The sequence below is a fragment of the Pongo abelii genome, chromosome X (genome assembly GCF_028885655.2).
Source record: "Pongo abelii isolate AG06213 chromosome X, NHGRI_mPonAbe1-v2.0_pri, whole genome shotgun sequence".
NCBI lineage: Eukaryota > Metazoa > Chordata > Mammalia > Primates > Hominidae > Pongo > Pongo abelii.
This window is the reverse complement of record NC_072008.2, coordinates 106526713-106535812: the sequence shown is the minus strand read 5'-3', so window position 1 is coordinate 106535812 and position 9100 is coordinate 106526713. Positions and strand designations below refer to the sequence as shown.

Sequence of the window (9100 nt, the reverse complement as noted above, 5' to 3'; positions counted from 1 at the left end):
GGACGCAGAGCCCCTCCCCTGGCGACATTATGTTAGCCGCAGGCGCGAGTTGAGTCCACCGGAGGGCTAAACTCCCACCCCTGAGATTAACTCTGTTCAGAGCCAGATGCAGGCGAGTCCAGGCTAATTTGAAGGGTTTCAGCCTGCAGACTTCCTTCTTATTAATTTTCTCTTAGGTTGATGCAAGTACTCCTCAACCACAATAAAGGCGCAGCGGCTTTACCATGGTAACAGGGAAGTCCTTAGCTGACAACTGTGGCGCTTGCACTTTAGTTCCGCCCTATCAAGGGAGAGAAATGCTTGGGCCCGTCCCAGGAGCGTGCATATTATTTGCTAAACTTGTGCGTCTATGGAGTGAGATGAGGAAAGGGCATGCCAGCCGAGAGAAGCATAGTTGAAGAAATGGGAGAGGTAAAGGGAGAACAGACCTCTGTCCTCGTGTAGTCCGTGGGTTCCATGTGCTTCGTGGTGGGGCGGTGCGGCGGGGGATTCGGGCAGGCAGAGTATCGGAAACAGAAAACGTCATTCATCGGTTTTTCCACGCTTTGGTGCCCACGCGCCTGGGATATGGCATGCAGGGCAGGTCGTTGTATCAGCCTGGAAAGGCAGACCCTGCCGGGGTTGGAGGAAATCCAGGGGGCACCTCAGGAGGATAGGGTTAGGGGAGAAGCAAAGGAAGGAGCCAAGAGCGCTACCTTTGAGGGACTTGTCCGAAAAAGGAAGACAGTAAAATAGCCACGGAATTGGAGGCATGGACGTTTTTATTAATTCCACATGTATTAAAAGTATATGGGCCGGGCGCGGTGGCTCACACCTGTAATCCCAGCACTTTGGGAGGCCTAGGCGGGCGGATCACCTGAGGTCGGGAGTTCGAGACCAGCCTGACCAACATGGAGAACCCCTTTTCTACTAAAAATACAAAATTAGCCGGACGTGGTGGCGCATGCCTGTAATCCCAGCCGCTCAGGAGGCTGAGGCCAGAGAATCGCTTGAACCCGGGAGATGGATGTTATGGTGATCTGAGATCCGCCATTGCACTCCAGCCTGGGCAACAAGAGCGAAACTCCATCTCCAAAATAAAAGTATATGAAATATGATAAATATTTAGAAAAAATTAATAAGTGCTAGTTTACGCCGTGCAGCATATCACTTTAAGAAGTAATTCTGGTAAAGATGGAAAGTTTGAGAAGAGTATTCCCGTTTCCATGACTCGAGTCCCATTTGCAATCACTGTGTGACCAAGAGGACACCTTGTGTAATGGAATGGTCCAAAAGGAGATTTACAGCTCTGTAGAAGGCAAAGTTTCAAAGAGTTTTGGTGTGTGTCATTGTTCCGTTGTGGTGAACTTTTGCTAAATGCATGTACGGCTGAGTATATTTCTAACTCAGTGTTTAGCAAACTTACATAAACAAAAGATTCACCTGGGGTCTTTAAGAGTATAGATTCCTGGGGCTCTACCCCAGCCTCATGGAATGGGACTCCAGGGAAAGAACTTGGGAATCGTTATATTTAAACAAGTGCCACTGCCGATTCTTAGGGTCAGGTAATTTGAGTAGCATTGTAGTTATTGAGGTAGCTTTATGGCAGCATTTAAGACACGCATGCTTTCTTATGAAATTCCCCTTAAAGTAGTTCTCAAAGTTCTCAACCCTTGTGGAGGAGCATTTTTGGAAATGTACAGTGGCATTTTCAGTTGTTGCAATGACTACTGCTAGGGGAAGAGAAGCCAGAGATGATAAATGGACTGCCATGTCCAAGACAGTTCTACACGATGAACCCCTCCCCCCATTGAATGCCAATAATGTCTCTCCCCTTGAGAAACACTTAATATCAGCCATATTAGACCAAATGGACCCTGGATCTGAATGCTATGTTGCACTGCCAGCCTTGCATAAATAATTTTTACTTTAGCCTTCTTACAACTGTGTAGCTGATCCCAATTAGTTAGTAATAATAAAAGCTAACATTTATTAAGCACTTGCTGTGTCCTCATTGTATTAGTTTTCTATTGCTGTGTAACAAATTTCCACAAACTTAGTGGCTTACAACACTCATTTATTAGCTCACAGTTCTGTAGGTCAGAAGTTTGGGTGGACATGAGTGGGTTCTTTGCTTAGGATCTCACAAGGTTAAAATCAAGGTGTTGTACTCTTATCTGGAATCTTTGGGAGAAGAATCAGCTTCCAAGCTCATTTTTCTTGTTGGCAGAATTTGTTTGGCTGTGGTTGTAGGACCGAGGTCCTTGTTTCTTTGCTGGTGGTTGGCTGGAGGGCTGTAGCTCTTAGCTCCTAAGGGCTTCTTTTTGGTCCTTACATGTGGGTTTCTACATCTCAGAGCCAGTGATGGCGCATTGAAACCTTCTTATGCTGTGAATCTCTGAACAGAGATTCTCTCTTTTGACCAGCTGGGGAGAACTCTGCTTTTAAATGGCTCTTGTGTTTAGGCAAGGCCTACCCAGATAATCTCCCTGTATTAAAGTCAACTGTGCTATGTGAAAACCTAATCATGAGAGTAAAATCCATTATAATCACAGTCTTAGGAATTATGCAGGGCAAATACATCAAGCGGTCAAGAAATCTTGGAGCCAGTCAACTATACCCATTTTATTGATAAACATGTCTAAAGAAGTTTCAGTAACTTTGCCTAGGTCCCACAACAAGCAAGCTAAGGTATGGTTTGAGCTCAGGTTGCTCTGGCTCCAGAGACTGCTTAATTGTTATATCTCCTGCCTCTCAATGTAACTGAGGAAATATGGATGGCTCAGCATATTTTGTCACTGTTTTTAGGAAAGAGTACAGAACATGTGACCTGGTGATGGTGGGTCCGTGGCTCATAACAATGAGCTACTCAAGAAAAGGGTGGGGGACTTAGCCAGGGCTTGTTCTGTTATCATCAGCCATCTGCGGAAAATAGACGATTGGTTCTGTGACTTCAGCAACCAACTTCACTCTACTGGTTATAAAAGAGGAGGTGTGTGCAAGCGATGTATCCCAAGTGCTTGCTTTTTTATATTTAGATTTCACTTATACACTGTGTGCTAGTGACTCCTGCCTCAGTGCCTGTCTTGTGAGAGTCTTCCCCTTCATTGATATACTCCCTGAGTGACAGCATTTCCTTTGCCTCCAGTTTATAGCAAAATGAAGACAGAAGGTGGGATGTTTCATGCTGTTGTTGATGTTATGACTGAGCCTCAATTAACGATATAAGTATGGTATGAAAAGGTAGGGGGAACACAAGCAAAGAAGCATTTCTACAAAAAAACGGGACTAAATATATAGGGTAAATGTTATTTGGGGCTTTGAATGGAGGAGAAAGGGAACCTAGTGGAGAATCAAAGAATTTGAGAGACCACAGTCATGATTTGTGGGGCACTGGCAGAAGACTTTGTTGAAAAGTCCTGAGTTCTTAACCAGTCATGTCGATGACACTAAGAATCTTGAGTGAGGTAAACGTAAGTGAAACAAGCAAAGATATTCAAGACTGTGAAGGCACAGGGACTTGGGTTCTTTCTCCGAGTCATAAAAGATTAAATTTCTAAGGCTGGGGTACTTACTACTTCGTGTTTGATCCATGTTTGAACCTCTTCAAAGAGTCATGGAATAAAATCCCTCATTGGTCTCGCAGGGGATATCTGGAAAGGCAGCAACTCCTGGATAGTTGTCATTGCATGAAAAAGGTGCCAGATGAGACTGGTAGCATTACCTGTGTTAAGAGAAATCTTCAATGAGCAGCGCCTGCAAGAGCTAAGGAAACTTATAGCCAGAGAGCACCTGAATGCTGACGTGGATCCTGATCAATATCAGGATGAAGATATCAATTGGCCTGCTTTCTAGAAAGAAATATCATTCTTAAGTTCTGCACTGCTACATTATCAGGCTGGTTCTACAGCAATGTCTATACTTTCTGGGAATATTTGAGGGTTTAGCCCTGTGGCTACTCTACAGAGAGTTGTCTAGTCCGTCAAAACTGGTCATGTTTTAGCATTTTCATTTTTTATTTCTTAGCCAATAGATTTTATTCTCAATACACACTGCATGCATTTCTTTTATTCCTTTCCCAGAATCCTGTTCCTTCAAAGAAGGTTCAGAGTTGTTCACCTGCTCAAAGGATGTGTTATGAGATATGTTGTTTGCTAGAAGGCCAGGAAGTTCAACTGAATTGGAGGAAGATTTGCCCTATTCTTGGCCATGGCATGGTGACCTCTTATTACTGAATAAGGACTGCTTCAAAGCCAATCATTGGCGAAAACTAGGTAAGAGGAAGAAGTCTTTGAGATTTTGTTTTGTTTAAGAACCAGAACAATAGGATATTGTTGGCTAGCACATGGCATCCAGGGTTTAGCAAAATGAAGGTGAGTATTCACCAGATAGCACTCAAACTCAAACAGTGTGCTGTTGGGTAAGTGTGGCTGGGTAAAGTGTGTGGATAATGGTATCAGATTGGGGAAAATGGAGTGATAATGACTAAGAAGAGCTAACATTTGCGAAGGGCTATATAGATTACAAGGCTTTTCTACATGGATCTCATTTGATTCTCACAAAACCCATGAGATCATTTTAGTATGTTACCTTTTTTTTGTAGTAAAATATATATAACTTAAAATTTACCATTTTAGCCATTTTTAAGTGTACAGTTCAGGGTCATTAAGTACATTCATATTGTTGTGTGCCAGTCTCCACCATTCATCTCCAGAATTTTACTTTCCCAAAATGAAACTCCATACCCATTAAATGCTAACTGCCCATCCCCTCCTCGTAGCCCCCAACAACCACTGTTCTACTTTCTGTCTCTATGAATTTGACTACTCTAGGTACATCATGTAAGTAGAATCATACAATATTTGTCCTTCTGTGGTTGACTTATTTCACTTAGCATAATGTCTTTAAGGTTCATCTATGTTGTCCATGTGTCAGAATTTCTTTAGTTTTTAAGACTGAATATTTTATTGTATATATATTATATATAAATACACATTTTGTTTAGTCATCTGTTAATGGAGACTTGGGTTGCTTTCACCTTTTGCCTATTGTGAATCATACTGCTATGAACGTGGGTATACAAGTATCTCTTTGAGTCCCTGCTTTCAGTTCTTTTGTGCCCAGAAGTGGAATTGCTAGGTCCCATGGTGTGATGATTAGTTTTAGGTGTCAACTTGTCTGGATTAAGGAATAACTAGAGAACAGGTGAAGCATTATTTTTTGGTGTTTCTGTGAGTGTGTTTACAGAGGATATTGACATGTGAGTGTGAGTGGACTAAGTGGGGAAGATTTGCCCTCAATGTGGGCAGGCACCATCTAATCAGCTGGAGCCAGGATAGAATAAAAATAGCAGAAAGATTTTTCTTGCTCTTGCAGGTAGGATACACTCTTCTCCTGCCCTTAGACATCAGCACTCCAGGCTCTTTATCCTTTGGACTCTAGCAGCCCCCTGGGTTCTCATGCCTTCAGACTTGAATGGGGTCATGCTACTGGCATTCTAAGGTCTCCAATTTGCAGAAAGCCTGTTGTGGGACTTAGCCTCCATAATCACATGAGCCAATTCCCCTAATAGATCCCCTCTTGTATCTTTCTCTCTATATATAGCCTATTGGCTTTGTCTCTGTGGAGAACCTTGACTAATATACATGGTAATTCTATGTTTGATTTGTTGAGAAACTGTCATACTCTTTTTGACAGTGGTTGCACCATTTTACGTTCCTACAGCAATGCCCAAGAGTTCCAATTTCTCCATATCCTTGCCAACATTTGTTATTTTCTGTTTTTTATAATAGCCATCCTAAGGGGTGTGAAATGGTATTTCATTGTGGTTTTGATTTGTATTTCTCTAGTGGTTAGTGATGTTGAACATCTTTTCATATGTTTACTGGTCATTTGTATAACTTCTTTGAAGTTCAGATTCTTTGCCCATTTTTAAATCAGATTTTTTTGTTGTTGTTGAGTCATAGCAGTTCTTTATATATTCTGGATATTAGTCCCTTATCACATATATGATTTGCAAATATTTTCTCCTATTCTGTGGGTTGCCTTTTCACTCTGCTGATAGTGTCCTTTGATATACAAAAGTTTTTAATTTTGATGGAGTCCAACTCATATAATTTTAAATTGTTGCCTGTACTTTTGATATCAGATACAAGAAATCTTTGCTAAATCTTGTTATGAAACTTTCCCTCTATGTTTTCTTCTAAGAGTTTTATAGTTTTAGCTCTTACATTTAGGTCTTTAATCTAATTTGAATTTGAATTAATTTTTGCATGGTGCAAGGTAAGGGTCCAACTTCATTTTTTTCTATGTGGACCTACAGTTTTCCCAGCACCATTTGTTGAAAAGACTTTCTTTTCCCCATTGGATGGTCTTGGCACCCTTGTTGAGAATTATTTGACCGTATATGCGAGGGTTTATTTCTAGGCTCTTTATTATTCCATTAGTCTGTATGTCTGTCTTTATGCCACATGGTTTTGATTACTGTAGCTTGTAGTTTTGAAATCAGGAAGTGAGAGACCACCAAGTTTAAAAAAAATTTTTTTTTTCAAAATTGTTTTGGTTCTTTGCGATTCCTTGAATTTCCATATGAATTTTAGGGTTGATTTTTCTATTTCTGCAAAAACATAATTAGGATTTTATTTAATAATAGGGATTGCATTGAATTTGTAGATCACTTTGGGTAATATTGACATCTTAACAATTTTAAGTCTTCCAACTCATTAATATGGGATGTATTTCCATCTATTTGTGTCTTCTTTAGCTTCTTTCAGCAACATTTTGTAGTTTTCTGTGTACAAGTCTTTCACTTCTTTGGTTAAGTTTATTTCTAAGAATATTAATATTTTTGATGCTACTGTAAATGGAATTGTTTTCTTAATTTCCTCTTCAGATTGTTTAATGTCAATATAGATACATAACTCATTTTTGTGTGTTGATTTTGTATTCTGCAACTTTGCTGAATTCATTTACTAGTTCTAACAGTTATTTTGGGGACATATTTACAGTGTTCTACCTGTAAGATCATATCCTCTGCAAACAGAGATAATATTACTTCTTCCTTTCCAATTTGGATGCCTTTTGTTTCTGTCTTGCCTAATTGTTCTGGCTAAAAATTCCCATGCAATGTTGACTATTTATCTGGGAATGTCTTAATTTGTCCCTCATTTCTGAAGGGCAGTTTTGCAAGATGTAGAATTATCTGTTGACATTAAAAAAACATTCCTGTGAGTTTCCCAACTGCGGAAGTGGGAAAGGTAGACCCTCCTCTCCTGAAGACACACCCCCACTGGAGAGGCTGAAGGTCTGTTTGCAGGTGAAGTTTCCAGCTTTACCTGGAGCTGAGTCAAGTTAGAGAGCCGAGTGAAATACAGAGGTAGAGGACCCAGGAACTTGCTGGGACCCAAGCAGCCCATTCCTGCCTGGCACCACAGGGATCCATCTGGAGGGCAGCCAGAGGAGCAGGGGGTGAAACTCCACAGGGAGAAGGAATTCTCTAGCTGAACTTTGTAACAATTTGAATGTGGCGAGAAGCCTCCTGGCCAGAACTCAGCGGAGGGCGTGAACTGGGCATGCATACTTCACAGGCAGGGAGAAGAATTAAAGCCCTTTTCTCTCACAGCTGGGAGGCGGATAGCCTTGAGCAAGTTTTCAAGCCCTTCTCACTCTCGGCCTGGAAACAGACTTGGGGCTGTTGGTCAGGGCATGGTGGGAATGAGACCTGCCCTTCAGTTTGTGTGGGAGCTGGGTGAGGCCTGTGACTGCCGGCTTTCCCCCACTTCCCTGACAACCTGCATGACTCAGCAGAAACAGCCATAATCCTCCTAGGTACACAACTCCAGTGACCTGGGAATCTCACCCACATCCTCCACAGCAGCCTCAGCAAGACCCACCCAAGGAGAGTCTGAGTTCAGACACGCCTAGCCCTTCCCCCATCTGATGGTCCTTCCCTATCCACCCTCGTAGTGGAAAACAAAGGGCATATAATCTTGGGAATTCTAGGGCCCTGCACACCACCAGTCCCTCTCCACGCTACTACAGCTGATGCTTTCTGGAAAGCACCACTTCCTGGCAGGAGACCAACCAGCACAAAAATAGAGCATTAAATCACCAAAGCTAAAGACCCTCATGGAGTCCATTGCACCCTCCGCCACCTCCACCGGAACAGGTGCTGGTATCCACGGCTGAGATACCCAGTAATATGACAATACAAGGCTCTTCTACACCCCCCAAAAATTACACTACTTCACCAGCAATGGACCCAAACCAAGAAGAAATACCTGGTTTACCTGAAAAAGAATTCAGGAGGTTAGTTATTAAGCTAATCAGGGAGGGACCAGAGAAAGGCGAAGCCCAATACAAGGAAGTTCAAAAAATGATACAAGAAGTGAAGGGAGAAATATTCATGGAAATAGAGAGCTTAAAGAAACCACAGTCAAAAACTCAGGAAACTTTGGACACACTTTTAGAAATGTGAAATTCTCTGGAAAGTCTCAGCAATAGAACTAAACAAGTAGAATAAAGAAATTCAGAGCTTTAAGATAAGGTCTATGAATTAACCCAATCCAGCAAAGACAAAGAAAAAAGAATAAGGAAATATGAACAAAGCCTCCAAGAAATCTGGAATTATGTTAAATGACCAAACTTAAGAATAATCAGTGTACCTGAGGAAGAAGAGAATTCTAAAAGCCTGGAAAACATATTTAGGGGAATAATCAAGGAAACCTTTCCTGGCCTTGCGAGAGACCTAGATGTCCAAATACAAGAAGCACAAAGAACACCTGGGAAATTCATCGCAAAAAGATATTCACCTAGGCACTTCGTCATCAGGTTATCCAAACTTAAGACCAAGGAAAGAATCTTAAGAGCTGTGAGACAGAAGCACCAGGTTACCTATAAAGGAAAGCCTATCAGATTAGCAGCAGATTTATCAGCAGAAACCCTACAAGCAAGAAGGGATTGGGGACCTATCTTCAGCCTCCTCAAACAAAATAATTATCAGCCAAGAATTTTGTATCCAGAGAAACTAAGTATCATATATGAAGGAAAGATACAGTCATTTTCAGACAAACAAATGCTGAGAGAATTCGCCATTACGAAACCACCATTACAAGAACTGCTA

General features: G+C 41.6%; 1 long non-coding RNA gene across 1 annotated transcript in view; it reads left to right on the top strand.

The window, feature by feature from the left end:
• Window positions 1-59: 59 nt before the first annotated feature.
• LOC129052994 (uncharacterized) overlaps window positions 60-9100 on the top strand; it is a 28738-nt gene continuing 19697 nt past the window's right edge. Inside the window, exons 1-2 of the long non-coding RNA XR_008518120.2 lie at window positions 60-411; window positions 4062-4253. This is a non-coding gene — a long non-coding RNA (uncharacterized LOC129052994). The remainder of the gene's footprint in view (window positions 412-4061; window positions 4254-9100) is intronic.